At 43.3% G+C, this 16,740-nt stretch overlaps 2 non-coding genes across 2 annotated transcripts; both read left to right on the plus strand.

Annotated features, from left to right (window-relative positions):
- The first annotated feature begins 10,205 nt into the window (after window positions 1–10,205).
- On the plus strand, window positions 10,206–10,279 carry TRNAI-AAU (transfer RNA isoleucine (anticodon AAU)). The gene has a single exon. It is a non-coding gene; the product is annotated as a tRNA-Ile (tRNA).
- Window positions 10,280–13,880: 3,601 nt separating this feature from the next.
- Window positions 13,881–13,954, plus strand: TRNAI-AAU (transfer RNA isoleucine (anticodon AAU)). The gene has a single exon. It is a non-coding gene; the product is annotated as a tRNA-Ile (tRNA).
- Window positions 13,955–16,740: the final 2,786 nt, after the last annotated feature.

Raw genomic sequence — 16,740 nt, forward strand, 5'->3', positions numbered from 1 at the left:
GTAATCTTCATTAGCCTTAGTCCATTGCGTCCTTGTGACAGTCATTACAAAGTAAGGTGATGTCACCTTCCAACAGGAAGAAAGAACAGGAGGATCCTTAAATGCTAGCCCCATGCACCCAACCTGGGTGCCAAGCCCTTGCCAAAGGACAGATGGGAAGGTGGGCAGGATGTAATGTTTGTGACAAAGACAAGATGGACTAAGGGTAATGCAGAGTTCAAAACATTGGTACTCAAATGCAAAACAGAAAAATTATTAAGCCATAATGCTTGACAAATGTATGCTCTGAGGACCAAGTAGCCACCCTAGGAATTTCCTAGATTGTTACTCACTGGAATTCAACCCAGGAGGTGGCCATTCCTCTCGTAGACCATCCCTGAACTGGAAGATATTCTTAAAAGCCTTGCAAAGCCAGAAAAATTGACAACTTAATCCACCTACTCAGAGTCATAAAAGTCACCTTCTTGTCTTTTCCAGGCTGTCCAAAAGTCACAAACAAGGAGTCGGTTTTCCTGAACTGCAGAGGCCTGGTGACATAAATGAAAAGAGCTCTTTAAACATCAAGTGTATTCAGAAAATGTTCCTCCGGAGAGGAAGGATAGGGAATGAAAGAAGGAAGAATTATTTCCTAAGATCTATCAAAAATAGACTTAACCTTTGCAGCAAAGGTAAGGCTAGGCCTTAAAGTTACCCCATCTTCCAAAGTATCAAATGAAGAGAGGACAGCATTTTAAGGCTCCCAGCTCCCCAATTGTTCTCAGCAAGGTGATAGGAAATAGGAAAATAACTTTATAGGAAACAATCTTTATGTCTACAGTATCCAGATCCTCAAAGAGATAAAATTGCAAAGCCTATAAAAGAATAGGAAGATTCTGAGTTGGAGAAAAGGGATTTTTCAACTGGTCTTACAATTGACAAAAGATCAGAACAGTCTAGACACCAAAGATTGTAACATCTTCGAAGGTACAGAAAAGTCCCTAAAAACCTTTATCGCAAAGCAATGAGCTTTCAGAGTGGAAAGAGATTCAAGTGAAACCCATTCAGAAGAAAATGCAAAATAGCAGACAAACTACAGGTAGGTGCCAAAAGATCATGAGCAGAACATCACGTCTCAAAAGACTTCCAGTTCTTTGAGTAAGACTTCGAAGTAGAAGGCCTGCTGGAGTGCTGAATTAACTCCACTAAGGAAGAGGAAAGACCCTTTGCTAGCAGTCCAGACTTCTCAACCTCCAAAGCGATAGAGTGAGTTGGAGCAAGAAGGTCAGGGACGACGTTCTGAGAGAGACACACTTGAGCAGTACCCAATGAGGTAGAAGAGCCAGGGTTCAGAAGAGGAAACCATGACATCTCTGGCCAATAAGGGCCCACATGAATAAAGTTCCCTCGCCCCTGCTGAGACTTGAAGAGAACCATCTGGATCAATAAAAAGTGGGGGAATGTATAAAGGAGACTTCTCAGCCACTTTATCACCAATACGTCCACTACCTAGGCTCCTTGTTCCGTAAGCCTGGATCAGAATCGACAAAGATGAGCATTGTCCTTGTTTGAAAAGAGATCCAGAAAGGGTTTCACAAACTCTCGGCATATCTCTCAAAACAACGACCTGGATAACATCAACTCCAGCAAATTTGGAAACCTCCAGCTGTCTGCCATCACATTGACGTTGCCCTTGATGTGTACTGCCGACGTGTGCAACAGGTTGATCTCTGCCCAATAACCCAATTGTTCTGCTATTGCATTGAGGGATTTTGAATGCATGCTTCACTGTTGGTTAATGTAAAAGACAGCTACCTTATTCTCTGTCTTTACTAGCACATTTTTTTGAGACAGATGATGATGGGAAAACTTCAAAGCCCTGAAGATTACCATCAACTCCATCTATTTCCATGACCTCCGACTCTCTAGGAAAGACCACTTGAATCGACAGGATCAGTCCAACACAGTTGCTCTCCAGCCAGGTTTGCTGGCATCTGTTGCGAGGAATTCAGGAGCATCCAGGTGTATTAGTGTCCACTTAGACCAGTGGTCTTCAAACTCTTTAATGCTGCATCCACCCAATGGGAAAAAAAAACATTGGTGCCTCCCCTCTGAATTGTCCACAATTCTTCTATTAAATTGACACTGTTTAAATATGTCTAGACCTATTTAAACATTGCAGTTAAGTTCTGTTACTGTTTTAAAAATGCAATCAAATACATGACCCCAAATATACTATTCTGGTCAGGCCTGCCCTACTAACCAATTGCAGCGTCATGCTCTGCTGAGTAAACTGATCTCACGACAGTGAGGAATGCACAGGCCGGGTGGTGCCCGGCGCACGAAAGCGCGCCTTCTTGTGTTGTACGTCTCTTCGCGCAAATGCAAACTCAGATTTCCTGCACTGTGGTCGGCAGGAGAGACATGGGAAGGCGCAGTAGGGAAGGCTTGAGCAACGAACCGTTGGCTATGTTTTGTTGTTACTTTGTTGACATGAGCTCAAGTAATTTGAAGCATAAGGAACGGCCAGACCTAAAAAAAACTCTCTTACCTCCAACGCCGAATAACCACTATAATTATAATATCTCAAAAGCAGCTGGCCTTGTAAACTTAATGAGCAAGCAAGCCGATGCATTTTGGGTTTTGTTGTAAAAGAATAAAAATACTATCCATCCTTTCCTTTTTTTCCGGCAACAAGCGATGTTACAAAGATATCACAACACACAGTGAGATTGAGTGAAAGAAGAGGCACTGAGGCTGGCGTGCAGCACTCCACAGCTCTTGTTATTGTAATCCAGACAGGGGGCGGAATGAGAAAAGTATGAAGGAATTGCGATAGTAAGACCAACTCTTCTATCTATCTGCATTTCAAGGAAAAAGGATATCTGTATGACTCGTGGCCGGTTAGCTCCGTTGGTTAGAGCGTGGTGCTAATGGCGCCAAGGTCGCGAGTTCGATTCCCGTACGGGCCAGGTTGCATTTTTTCTCTCAACTAAACTCTTTTTTTCTCATTTAATCAAGCTCTTATAAATCCATACACTCTGTTGCTCCAGTATACGTTCACTTTCCATTAGTCCTTCTTTTGCCACTGCTGACCAAAGCTCAAGCCGGCACCGCCAGCAGAACAACACAAGTGCAAGGGATTGTCTCTCCAAGATGGAGACACTGCCTCAGACTATGTCTCGTGAGAGGTGGAGGGAGACCAAGAGCTGATTATTAGATGCGTGGGGATAAGAGGAACATAACTCAGGTGAACAGATTCTGGATAGTGATGCTATAGCTAGGATCAGCAACGTTACAGGGGAAAGGATAGGAAAATAATTAGGTGACAGAAGTATAGAAGTGGCTACAAGGGGGTGTGTCTCTTAAGAGGGCCGAAAGATACACTGAAGGCGAAGGTGAAGTGAAAGAAGAAAGAAAGATCAAAGGAAGTCGACAGTGATTGAGAGAAAACTCACAAAGGCAAATTGAGCAAAAGACAAGGCCTGGGGAGTTAGACTACTTCAATGCAAATTTACGCCGCAGATGAGCATGACAACTGACCCTTGTACAGTGGTGCTGAAACAATTTTCAGTGTGGGGGTGCTGCCATCAAAGGGCTTCTGAAAATCCAGGAATCATACAAAGAACTAGTCCTGCGGAATGAGCCACGCACATTCAGAAAGAGTGGTGATGCGTTGGTTACTTATTGGTAATCTTCATTAGCCTTAGTCCATTGCGTCCTTGTGACAGTCATTACAAAGTAAGGTGATGTCACCTTCCAACAGGAAGAAAGAACAGGAGGATCCTTAAATGCTAGCCCCATGCACCCAACCTGGGTGCCAAGCCCTTGCCAAAGGACAGATGGGAAGGTGGGCAGGATGTAATGTTTGTGACAAAGACAAGATGGACTAAGGGTAATGCAGAGTTCAAAACATTGGTACTCAAATGCAAAACAGAAAAATTATTAAGCCATAATGCTTGACAAATGTATGCTCTGAGGACCAAGTAGCCACCCTAGGAATTTCCTAGATTGTTACTCACTGGAATTCAACCCAGGAGGTGGCCATTCCTCTCGTAGACCATCCCTGAACTGGAAGATATTCTTAAAAGCCTTGCAAAGCCAGAAAAATTGACAACTTAATCCACCTACTCAGAGTCATAAAAGTCACCTTCTTGTCTTTTCCAGGCTGTCCAAAAGTCACAAACAAGGAGTCGGTTTTCCTGAACTGCAGAGGCCTGGTGACATAAATGAAAAGAGCTCTTTAAACATCAAGTGTATTCAGAAAATGTTCCTCCGGAGAGGAAGGATAGGGAATGAAAGAAGGAAGAATTATTTCCTAAGATCTATCAAAAATAGACTTAACCTTTGCAGCAAAGGTAAGGCTAGGCCTTAAAGTTACCCCATCTTCCAAAGTATCAAATGAAGAGAGGACAGCATTTTAAGGCTCCCAGCTCCCCAATTGTTCTCAGCAAGGTGATAGGAAATAGGAAAATAACTTTATAGGAAACAATCTTTATGTCTACAGTATCCAGATCCTCAAAGAGATAAAATTGCAAAGCCTATAAAAGAATAGGAAGATTCTGAGTTGGAGAAAAGGGATTTTTCAACTGGTCTTACAATTGACAAAAGATCAGAACAGTCTAGACACCAAAGATTGTAACATCTTCGAAGGTACAGAAAAGTCCCTAAAAACCTTTATCGCAAAGCAATGAGCTTTCAGAGTGGAAAGAGATTCAAGTGAAACCCATTCAGAAGAAAATGCAAAATAGCAGACAAACTACAGGTAGGTGCCAAAAGATCATGAGCAGAACATCACGTCTCAAAAGACTTCCAGTTCTTTGAGTAAGACTTCGAAGTAGAAGGCCTGCTGGAGTGCTGAATTAACTCCACTAAGGAAGAGGAAAGACCCTTTGCTAGCAGTCCAGACTTCTCAACCTCCAAAGCGATAGAGTGAGTTGGAGCAAGAAGGTCAGGGACGACGTTCTGAGAGAGACACACTTGAGCAGTACCCAATGAGGTAGAAGAGCCAGGGTTCAGAAGAGGAAACCATGACATCTCTGGCCAATAAGGGCCCACATGAATAAAGTTCCCTCGCCCCTGCTGAGACTTGAAGAGAACCATCTGGATCAATAAAAAGTGGGGGAATGTATAAAGGAGACTTCTCAGCCACTTTATCACCAATACGTCCACTACCTAGGCTCCTTGTTCCGTAAGCCTGGATCAGAATCGACAAAGATGAGCATTGTCCTTGTTTGAAAAGAGATCCAGAAAGGGTTTCACAAACTCTCGGCATATCTCTCAAAACAACGACCTGGATAACGTCAACTCCAGCAAATTTGGAAACCTCCAGCTGTCTGCCATCACATTGACGGTGCCCTTGATGTGTACTGCCGACGTGTGCAACAGGTTGATCTCTGCCCAATAACCCAATTGTTCTGCTATTGCATTGAGGGATTTTGAATGCATGCTTCACTGTTGGTTAATGTAAAAGACAGCTACCTTATTCTCTGTCTTTACTAGCACATTTTTTTGAGACAGATGATGATGGGAAAACTTCAAAGCCCTGAAGATTACCATCAACTCCATCTATTTCCATGACCTCCGACTCTCTAGGAAAGACCACTTGAATCGACAGGATCAGTCCAACACAGTTGCTCTCCAGCCAGGTTTGCTGGCATCTGTTGCGAGGAATTCAGGAGCATCCAGGTGTATTAGTGTCCACTTAGACCAGTGGTCTTCAAACTCTTTAATGCCGCATCCACCCAATGGGAAAAAAAAACATTGGTGCCTCCCCTCTGAATTGTCCACAATTCTTCTATTAAATTGACACTGTTTAAATATGTCTAGACCTATTTAAACATTGCAGTTAAGTTCTGTTACTGTTTTAAAAATGCAATCAAATACATGACCCCAAATATACTATTCTGGTCAGGCCTGTCCTACTAACCAATTGCAGCGTCATGCTCTGCTGAGTAAACTGATCTCACGACAGTGAGGAATGCACAGGCCGGGTGGTGCCCGGCGCACGAAAGCGCGCCTTCTTGTGTTGTACGTCTCTTCGCGCAAATGCAAACTCAGATTTCCTGCACTGTGGTCGGCAGGAGAGACATGGGAAGGCGCAGTAGGGAAGGCTTGAGCAACGAACCGTTGGCTATGTTTTGTTGTTACTTTGTTGACATGAGCTCAAGTAATTTGAAGCATAAGGAACGGCCAGACCTAAAAAAAACTCTCTTACCTCCAACGCCGAATAACCACTATAATTATAATATCTCAAAAGCAGCTGGCCTTGTAAACTTAATGAGCAAGCAAGCCGATGCATTTTGGGTTTTGTTGTAAAAGAATAAAAATACTATCCATCCTTTCCTTTTTTTCCGGCAACAAGCGATGTTACAAAGATATCACAGCACACAGTGAGATTGAGTGAAAGAAGAGGCACTGAGGCTGGCGTGCAGCACTCCACAGCTCTTGTTATTGTAATCCAGACAGGGGGCGGAAGGAGAAAAGTATGAAGGAATTGCGATAGTAAGACCAACTCTTCTATCTATCTGCATTTCAAGGAAAAAGGATATCTGTATGACTCGTGGCCGGTTAGCTCCGTTGGTTAGAGCGTGGTGCTAATGGCGCCAAGGTCGCGAGTTCGATTCCCGTACGGGCCAGGTTGCATTTTTTCTCTCAACTAAACTCTTTTTTTCTCATTTAATCAAGCTCTTATAAATCCATACACTCTGTTGCTCCAGTATACGTTCACTTTCCATTAGTCCTTCTTTTGCCACTGCTGACCAAAGCTCAAGCCGGCAGCGCCAGCAGAACAACACAAGTGCAAGGGATTGTCTCTCCAAGATGGAGACACTGCCTCAGACTATGTCTCGTGAGAGGTGGAGGGAGACCAAGAGCTGATTATTAGATGCGTGGGGATAAGAGGAACATAACTCAGGTGAACAGATTCTGGATAGTGATGCTATAGCTAGGATCAGCAACGTTACAGGGGAAAGGATAGGAAAATAATTAGGTGACAGAAGTATAGAAGTGGCTACAAGGGGGTGTGTCTCTTAAGAGGGCCGAAAGATACACTGAAGCCGAAGGTGAAGTGAAAGAAGAAAGAAAGATCAAAGGAAGTCGACAGTGATTGAGAGAAAACTCACAAAGGCAAATTGAGCAAAAGACAAGGCCTGGGGAGTTAGACTACTTCAATGCAAATTCACGCCGCAGATGAGCATGACAACTGACCCTTGTACAGTGGTGCTGAAACAATTTTCAGTGTGGGGGTGCTGCCATCAAAGGGCTTCTGAAAATCCAGGAATTATACAAAGAACTAGTCCTGCGGAATGAGCCACGCACATTCAGAAAGAGTGGTGATGCGTTGGTTACTTATTGGTAATCTTCATTAGCCTTAGTCCATTGCGTCCTTGTGACAGTCATTACAAAGTAAGGTGATGTCACCTTCCAACAGGAAGAAAGAACAGGAGGATCCTTAAATGCTAGCCCCATGCACCCAACCTGGGTGCCAAGCCCTTGCCAAAGGACAGATGGGAAGGTGGGCAGGATGTAATGTTTGTGACAAAGACAAGATGGACTAAGGGTAATGCAGAGTTCAAAACATTGGTACTCAAATGTAAAACAGAAAAATTATTAAGCCATAATGCTTGACAAATGTATGCTCTGAGGACCAAGTAGCCACCCTAGGAATTTCCTAGATTGTTACTCACTGGAATTTAACCCAGGAGGTGGCCATTCCTCTCGTAGACCATCCCTGAACTGGAAGATATTCTTAAAAGCCTTGCAAAGCCAGAAAAATTGACAACTTAATCCACCTACTCAGAGTCATAAAAGTCACCTTCTTGTCTTTTCCAGGCTGTCCAAAAGTCACAAACAAGGAGTCGGTTTTCCTGAACTGCAAAGGCCTGGTGACATAAATGAAAAGAGCTCTTTAAACATCAAGTGTATTCAGAAAATGTTCCTCCGGAGAGGAAGGAGAGGGAATGAAAGAAGGAAGAATTATTTCCTAAGATCTATCAAAAATAGACTTAACCTTTGCAGCAAAGGTAAGGCTAGGCCTTAAAGTTACCCCATCTTCCAAAGTATCAAATGAAGAGAGGACAGCATTTTGAGGCTCCCAGCTCCCCAATTGTTCTCAGCAAGGTGATAGGAAATAGGAAAATAACTTTATAGGAATCAATCTTTATGTCTACAGTATCCAGATCCTCAAAGAGATAAAATTGCAAAGCCTATAAAAGAGTAGGAAGATTCTGAGTTGGAGAAAGGGATTTTTCAACTGGTCTTACAATTGACAAAAGATCAGAACAGTCTAGACACCAAAGACTGTAACATCGACGAAGGTACAGAAAAGTCCCTAAAAACCATTATCGCAAAGCAATGAGCTTTCAGAGTGGAAAGAGGTTCAAGTGAAACCCATTCAGAAGAAAATGCAAAATAGCAGACAAACTACAGGTAGGTGCCAAAAGATCATGAGCAGAACATCACATCTCAAAAGACTTCCAGTTCTTTGAGTAAGACTTCGAAGTAGAAGGCCTGCTGGAGTGCTGAATTAATTCCACTAAGGAAGAGGAAAGACCCTTTGCTAGCAGTCCAGACTTCTCAACCTCCAAAGCGATAGAGTGAGTTGGAGCAAGAAGGTCAGGGACGACGTTCTGAGAGAGACACACTTGAGCAGTACCCAAGGAGGTAGAAGAGCCAGGGGTTCAGAAGAGGAAACCATGACATCTCTGGCCAATAAGGGCCCACAAGAATAAAGTTCCCTCCCCCCTGCTGAGACTTGAAGAGAACCATCTGGATCAATAAAAAGTGGGGGAATGTATAAAGGAGACTTCTCAGCCACTTTATCACCAATACGTCCACTACCTAGGCTCCTTGTTCCGGAAGCCTGGATCAGAATCGACAAAGATGAGCATTGTCCTTGTTTGAAAAGAGATCCAGAAAGGGTTTCACAAACTCTCGGCATATCTCTCAAAACAATGACCTGGATAACGTCAACTCCAGCAAATTTGGAAACCTCCAGCTGTCTGCCATCACATTGTCGGTGCCCTTGATGTGTACTGCCGCCGTGTGCAACAGGTTGATCTCTGCCCAATAACCCAATTGTTCTGCTATTGCATTGAGGGATTTTGAATGCATGCTTCACTGTTGGTTAATGTAAAAGACAGCTACCTTATTCTCTGTCTTTACTAGCACATTTTTTTGAGACAGATGATGATGGGAAAACTTCAAAGCCTTGAAGATTACCATCAACTCCATCTATTTCCATGACCTCCGACTCTCTAGGAAAGACCACTTGAATCGACAGGATCAGTCCAACACAGTAGCTCTCCAGCCAGGTTTGCTGGCATCTGTTGCGAGGAATTCAGGAGCATCCAGGTGTATTAGTGTCCACTTAGACCAGTGGTCTTCAAACTCTTTAATGCCGCATCCACCCAATGGGAAAAAAAAACATTGGTGCCTCCCCTCTGAATTGTCCACAATTCTTCTATTAAATTGACACTGTTTAAATATGTCTAGACCTATTTAAACATTGCAGTTAAGTTCTCTTACTGTTTTAAAAATGCAATCAAATAAATGACCCCAAATATACTATTCTGGTCAGGCCTGCCCTACTAACCAATTGCAGCGTCATGCTCTGCTGAGTAAACTGATCTCACAACAGTGAGGAATGCACAGGCCGGGTGGTGCCCGGCGCACGAAAGCGCGCCTTCTTGTGTTGTACGTCTCTTCGCGCAAATGCAAACTCAGATTTCCTGCACTGTGGTCGGCAGGAGAGACATGGGAAGGCGCAGTAGGGAAGGCTTGAGCAACGAACCGTTGGCTATGTTTTGTTGTTACTTTGTTGACAAGAGCTCAAGTAATTTGAAGCAGAAGGAATGGCCAGACCTAAAAAAAACTCTCTTACCTCCAACGCCGAATAACCACTATAATTATAATATCTCAAAAGCAGCTGGCCTTGTAAACTTAATGAGCAAGCAAGCCGATGCATTTTGGGTTTTGTTGTAAAAGAATAAAAATACTATCCATCCTTTCCTTTTTTCCGGCAACAAGCGATGTTACAAAGATATCACAGCACACAGTGAGATTGAGTGAAAGAAGAGGCACTGAGGCTGGCGTGCAGCACTCCACAGCTCTTGTTATTGTAATCCAGACAGGGGGCGGAAGGAGAAAAGTATGAAGGAATTGCGATAGTGAGACCAACCCTTCTATCTATCTGCATTACATGGAAAAAGGATACCTTTAGTAATCATGGCTGGTTAGCTCAGTTGGTTAGAGCGTGGTGCTAATAACGCCAAGGTCGTGGGTTCAATCCCCGTACGGGCCAGGTTGCATTTCTTCTCTCAACTAAACTCTTTTTTTATCATTTAATCAAGCTCTTATAAATCCATACACTCTGTTGCTCCAGTATACGTTCACTTTCCATTAGTCCTTCTTTTGCCACTGCTGACCAAAGCTCAAGCCGGCAGTGCCAGTAGAACAACACAAGTGCAAGGGATTGTCTCTCCAATATGGAGACACTGCCTCAGACTATGTCTCGTGAGAGGTGGAGGGAGACCAAGAGCTGATTATTAGACGCATTAGATGCGTGGGGATAAGAGGAACATAACTCAGGTGAACAGATTCTGGATAGTGATGCTATAGCTAGGATCAGTAACGTTACAGGGCGAAGGATAGGAAAATAATTAGGTGACAGAAGTATAGAAGTGGCTACAAGGGGGTGTGTCTCTTAAGAGGGCCGAAAGATACACTGAAGGCGAAGGTGAAGTGAAAGAAGAAAGAAAGATCAAAGGAAGTCGACAGTGATTGAGAGAAAACTCACAAAGGCAAATTGAGCAAAAGACAAGGCCTGGGGAGTTAGACTAGTTCAATGCAAATTTACGCCGCAGATGAGCATGACAACTGACCCTTGTACAGTGGTGCTGAAACAATTTTCAGTGTGGGGGTGCTGCCATCAAAGGGCTTCGGAAAATCCAGGAATTATACAAAGAACAAGTCCTGCGGAATGAGCCAGGCACATTCAGAAATAGTGGTGATGCGTTGGTTACTTATTGGTAATCTTCATTAGCCTTAGTCCATTGCGTCCTTGTGACAGTCATTACAAAGTAGGGTGATGTCACCTTCCAACAGGAAGAAAGAACAGGAGGATCCTTAAATTCTAGCCCCATGCACCCAACCTGGGTGCCAAGCCCTTGCCAAAGGACTGATGAGAAGGTGGGCAGGATGTAATGTTTGTGACAAAGACAAGATGGACTAAGGGTAATGCAGAGTTCAAAACATTGGTACTCAAATGCAAAACAGAAAAATTATTAAGCCATAATGTTTGACAAATGTATGCTCTGAGGACCAAGTAGCCACCCTAGGAATTTCCTAGATTGTTACTCACTGGAATTCAACCCAGGAGGTGGCCATTCCTCTCGTAGACCATCCCTGAACTGGAAGATATTCTAAAAAGCCTTGCAAAGCCAGAAAAATTGACAACTTAATCCACCTACTCAGAGTCATAAAAGTCACCTTCTTGTCTTTTCCAGGCTGTCCAAAAGTCACAAACAATGAGTCGGTTTTCCTGAACTGCAGAGGCCTGGTGACATAAATGAAAAGAGCTCTTTAAACATCAAGTGTATTCAGAAAATGTTCCTCCGGAGAGGAAGGAGAGGGAATGAAAGAAGGAAGAATTATTTCCTAAGATCTATCAAAAATAGACTTAACCTTTGCAGCAAAGGTAAGGCTAGGCCTTAAAGTTACCCCATCTTCCAAAGTATCAAGTGAAGAGAGGACAGCATTTTAAGGCTCCCAGCTCCCCAATTGTTCTCAGCAAGATGATAGGAAATAGGAAAATAACTTTATAGGAAACAATCTTTATGTCTACAGTATCCAGATCCTCAAAGAGATAAAATTGCAAAGCCTATAAAAGAGTAGGAAGATTCTGAGTTGGAGAAAAGGGATTTTTCAACTGGTCTTACAATTGACTAAAGATCAGAACAGTCTAGACACCAAAGACTGTAACATCGACGAAGGTACAGAAAAGTCCCTAAAAACCTTTATCGCAATGCAATGAGCTTTCAGAGTGGAAAGAGATTCAAGTGAAACCCATTCAGAAGAAAATGCAAAATAGCAGACAAACTACATGTAGGTGCCAAAAGATCATGAGCAGAACATCACGTCTCAAAAGACTTCCAGTTCTTTGAGTAAGACTTCGAAGTAGAAGGCCTGCTGGAGTGCTGAATTAACTCCACTAAGGAAGAGGAAAGACCCTTTGCTAGCAGTCCAGACTTCTCAACCTCCAAAGCGATAGAGTGAGTTGGAGCAAGTAGGTCAGGGACGACGTTCTGACAGAGATACACTTGAGCAGTACCCAAGGAGGTAGAAGAGCCAGGGGTTCAGAAGAGGAAACCATGACATCTCTGGCCAATAAGGGCCCACAAGAATAAAGTTCCCTCCCCCTGCTGGGACTTGAAGAGAACCATCTGGATCAATAAAAAGTGGGGGAATGTATAAAGGAGACTTCTCAGCCACTTTATCACCAATACGTCCACTACCTAGGCTCCTTGTTCCAGAAGCCTGGATCAGAATCGACAAAGATGAGCATTGTCCTTGTTTGAAAAGAGATCCAGAAAGGGTTTCACAAACTCTCGGCATATCTCTCAAAACAACGACCTGGATAATGTCAACTCCAGCAAATTTGGAAACCTCCAGCTGTCTGCCATCACATTGTCGGTGCCCTTGATGTGTACTGCCGACGTGTGCAACAGGTTGATCTCTGCCCAATAACCCAATTGTTCTGCTATTGCATTGAGGGATTTTGAATGCATGCTTCACTGTTGGTTAATGTAAAAGACAGCTACCTTATTCTCTGTCATTACTAGCACATTTTTTTGAGACAGATGATGATGGGAAAACTTCAAAGCCCTGAAGATTACCATCAACTCCATCTATTTCCATGACCTCCGACTCTCTAGGAAAGACCACTTGAATCGACAGGATCAGTCCAACACAGTAGCTCTCCAGCCAGGTTTGCTGGCATCTGTTGCGAAGAATTCAGGAGCATCCAGGTGTATTAGTGTCCACTTAGACAAGTGGTCTTCAAACTCTTTAATGCCGCATCCACCCAATGGGAAAAAAAAACATTGGTGCCTCCCCTCTGAATTGACCACAATTCTTCTATTAAATTGATACTGTTTAAATATGTCTAGACCTATTTAAACATTGCAGTTAAGTTCTGTTACTGTTTTAAAAATGCAATCAAATAAATGACCCCAAATATACTATTCTGGTCAGGCCTGCCCTACTAACCAATTGCAGCGTCATTCTCTGCTGAGTAAACTGATCTCACGACAGTGAGGAATGCACAGGCCGGGTGGTGCCTGGCGCACGAAAGCGCGCCTTCTTGTGTTGTACGTCTCTTCGCGCAAATGCAAACTCAGATTTCCTGCACTGTGGTCGGCAGGAGAGACATGGGAAGGCGCAGTAGGGAAGGCTTGAGCAACGAACCGTTGGCTATGTTTTGTTGTTACTTTGTTGACAAGAGCTCAAGTAATTTGAAGCAGAAGGAATGGCCAGACCTAAAAAAAACTCTCTTACCTCCAACGCCGAATAACCACTATAATTATAATATCTCAAAAGCAGCTGGCCTTGTAAACTTAATGAGCAAGCAAGCCAATGCATTTTGGGTTTTGTTGTAAAAGAATAAAAATACTATCCATCCTTTCCTTTTTTTCCGGCAACAAGCGATGTTACAAAGATATCACAGCACACAGTGAGATTGAGTAAAAGAAGAGGCACTGAGGCTGGCGTGCAGCACTCCACAGCTCTTGTTATTGTAATCCAGACAGGGGGCGGAAGGAGAAAAGTATGAAGGAATTGCGATAGTGAGACCAACTCTTCTATCTATCTGCATTACATGGAAAAAGGATATCTTTAGTACTCATGGCCGGTTAGCTCAGTTGGTTAGAGCGTGGTGCTAATAACGCCAAGGTCGCGGGTTCGATCCCCGTATGGGCCAGGTTGCATTTTTTCTCTCAACTAAACTCTTTTTTTCTCATTTAATCAAGCTCTTATAAATCCATACACTCTGTTGCTCCAGTATACGTTCACTTTCCATTAGTCCTTCTTTTGCCACTGCTGACCAAAGCTCAAGCCGGCAGTGCCAGTAGAACAACACAAGTGCAAGGGATTGTCTCTCCAAGATGGAGACACTGCCTCAGACTATGTCTCGTGAGAGGTGGAGGGAGACCAAGAGCTGATTATTAGATGCGTGGGGATAAGAGGAACATAACTCAGGTGAACAGATTCTGGATAGTGATGCTATAGCTAGGATCAGTAACGTTACAGGGCAAAGGATAGGAAAATAATTAGGTGACAGAAGTATAGAAGTGGCTACAAGGGGGTGTGTCTCTTAAGAGGGCCGAAAGATACAATGAAGGAGAAGATGAAGTGAAAGAAGAAAGAAAGATCAAAGGAAGTCGACAGTGATTGAGAGAAAACTCACAAAGGCAAATTGAGCAAAAGACAAGGCCTGGGGAGTTAGACTACTTCAATGCAAATTTACGCAGCAGATGAGCATGACAACTGACCCTTGTACAGTGGTGCTGAAACAATTTTCAGTGTGGGGGTGCTGCCATCAAAGGGCTTCTGAAAATCCAGGAATTATACAAAGAACAAGTCCTGCGGAATGAGCCACGCACATTCAGAAATAGTGGTGATGCGTTGGTTACTTATTGGTAATCTTCATTAGCCTTAGTCCATTGCGTCCTTGTGACAGTCATTACAAAGTAGGGTGATGTCACCTTCCAACAGGAAGAAAGAACAGGAGGATCCTTAAATTCTAGCCCCATGCACCCAACCTGGGTGCCAAGCCCTTGCCAAAGGACTGATGAGAAGGTGGGCAGGATGTAATGATTGTGACAAAGACAAGATGGACTAAGGGTAATGCAGAGTTCAAAACATTGGTACTCAAATGCAAAACAGAAAAATTATTAAGCCATAGTGCTTGACAAATGTATGCTCTGAGGACCAAGTAGCCACCCTAGGAATTTCCTAGATTGTTACTCACTGGAATTCAACCCAGGAGGTGGCCATTCCTCTCGTAGACCATCCCTGAACTGGAAGATATTCTAAAAAGCCTTGCAAAGCCAGAAAAATTGACAACTTAATCCACCTACTCAGAGTCATAAAAGTCACCTTCTTCTCTTTTCCAGGCTGTCCAAAAGTCACAAACAAGGAGTCGGTTTTCCTGAACTGCAGAGGCCTGGTGACATAAATGAAAAGAGCTCTTTAAACATCAAGTGTATTCAGAAAATGTTCCTCCGGAGAGGAAGGAGAGGGAATGAAAGAAGGAAAAATTATTTCCTAAGATCTATCAAAAATAGACTTAACCTTTGCAGCAAAGGTAAGGCTAGGCCTTAAAGTTACCCCATCTTCCAAAGTATCAAATAAAGAGAGGACAGCATTTTAAGGCTCCCAGCTCCCCAATTGTTCTCAGCAAGGTGATAGGAAATAGGAAAATAACTTTATAGGAAACAATCTTTATGTCTACAGTATCCAGATCCTCAAAGAGATAAAATTGCAAAGCCTATAAAAGAGTAGGAAGATTCTGAGTTGGAGAAAAGGGATTTTTCAACTGGTCTTACAATTGACAAAAGATCAGAACAGTCTAGACACCAAAGATTGTAACATCTTCGAAGGTACAGAAAAGTCCCTAAAAACCTTTATCGCAAAGCAATGAGCTTTCAGAGTGGAAAGAGATTCAAGTGAAACCCATTCAGAAGAAAATGCAAAATAGCAGACAAACTACAGGTAGGTGCCAAAAGATCATGAGCAGAACATCACGTCTCAAAAGACTTCCAGTTCTTTGAGTAAGACTTCGAAGTAGAAGGCCTGCTGGAGTGCTGAATTAACTCCACTAAGGAAGAGGAAAGACCCTTTGCTAGCAGTCCAGACTTCTCAACCTCCAAAGCTATAGAGTGAGTTGGAGCAAGAAGGTCAGGGACGACGTTCTGAGAGAGACACACTTGAGCAGTACCCAAGGAGGTAGAAGAGCCAGGGGTTCAGAAGAGGAAACCATGACATCTCTGGCCAATAAGGGCCCACAAGAATAAAGTTCCCTCCCCCATGCTGAGACTTGAAGAGAACCATCTGGATCAATAAAAAGTGGGGGAATGTATAAAGGAGACTTCTCAGCCACTTTATCACCAATACGTCCACTACCTAGGCTCCTTGTTCCGGAAGCCTGGATCAGAATCGACAAAGATGAGCATTGTCCTTGTTTGAAAAGAGATCCAGAAAGGGTTTCACAAACTCTCGGCATATCTCTCAAAACAACGACCTGGATAACGTCAACTCCAGCAAATTTGGAAACCTCCAGCTGTCTGCCATCACATTGTCGGTGCCCTTGATGTGTACTGCCGACGTGTGCAACAGGTTGATCTCTGCCCAATAACCCAATTGTTCTGCTATTGCATTGAGGGATTTTGAATGCATGCTTCACTGTTGGTTAATGTAAAAGACAGCTACCTTATTCTCTGTCTTTACTAGCACATTTTTTTGAGACAGATGATGATGGGAAAACTTCAAAGCCCTGAAGATTACCAACAACTCCATCTATTTCCATGACCTCCGACTCTCTAGGAAAGACCACTTGAATCGACAGGATCAGTCCAACACAGTAGCTCTCCAGCCAGGTTTGCTGGCATCTGTTGCGAGGATTCAGGAGCATCCAGGTATATTAGTGTCCACTTAGACCAGTGGTCTTCAAACTCTTTAATGCCGCATCCACCCAATGGGAAAAAT

Source organism: Pleurodeles waltl, chromosome 12 (assembly GCF_031143425.1).
Source record: "Pleurodeles waltl isolate 20211129_DDA chromosome 12, aPleWal1.hap1.20221129, whole genome shotgun sequence".
In the NCBI taxonomy this organism is placed as follows: Eukaryota; Metazoa; Chordata; class Amphibia; order Caudata; family Salamandridae; genus Pleurodeles; species Pleurodeles waltl.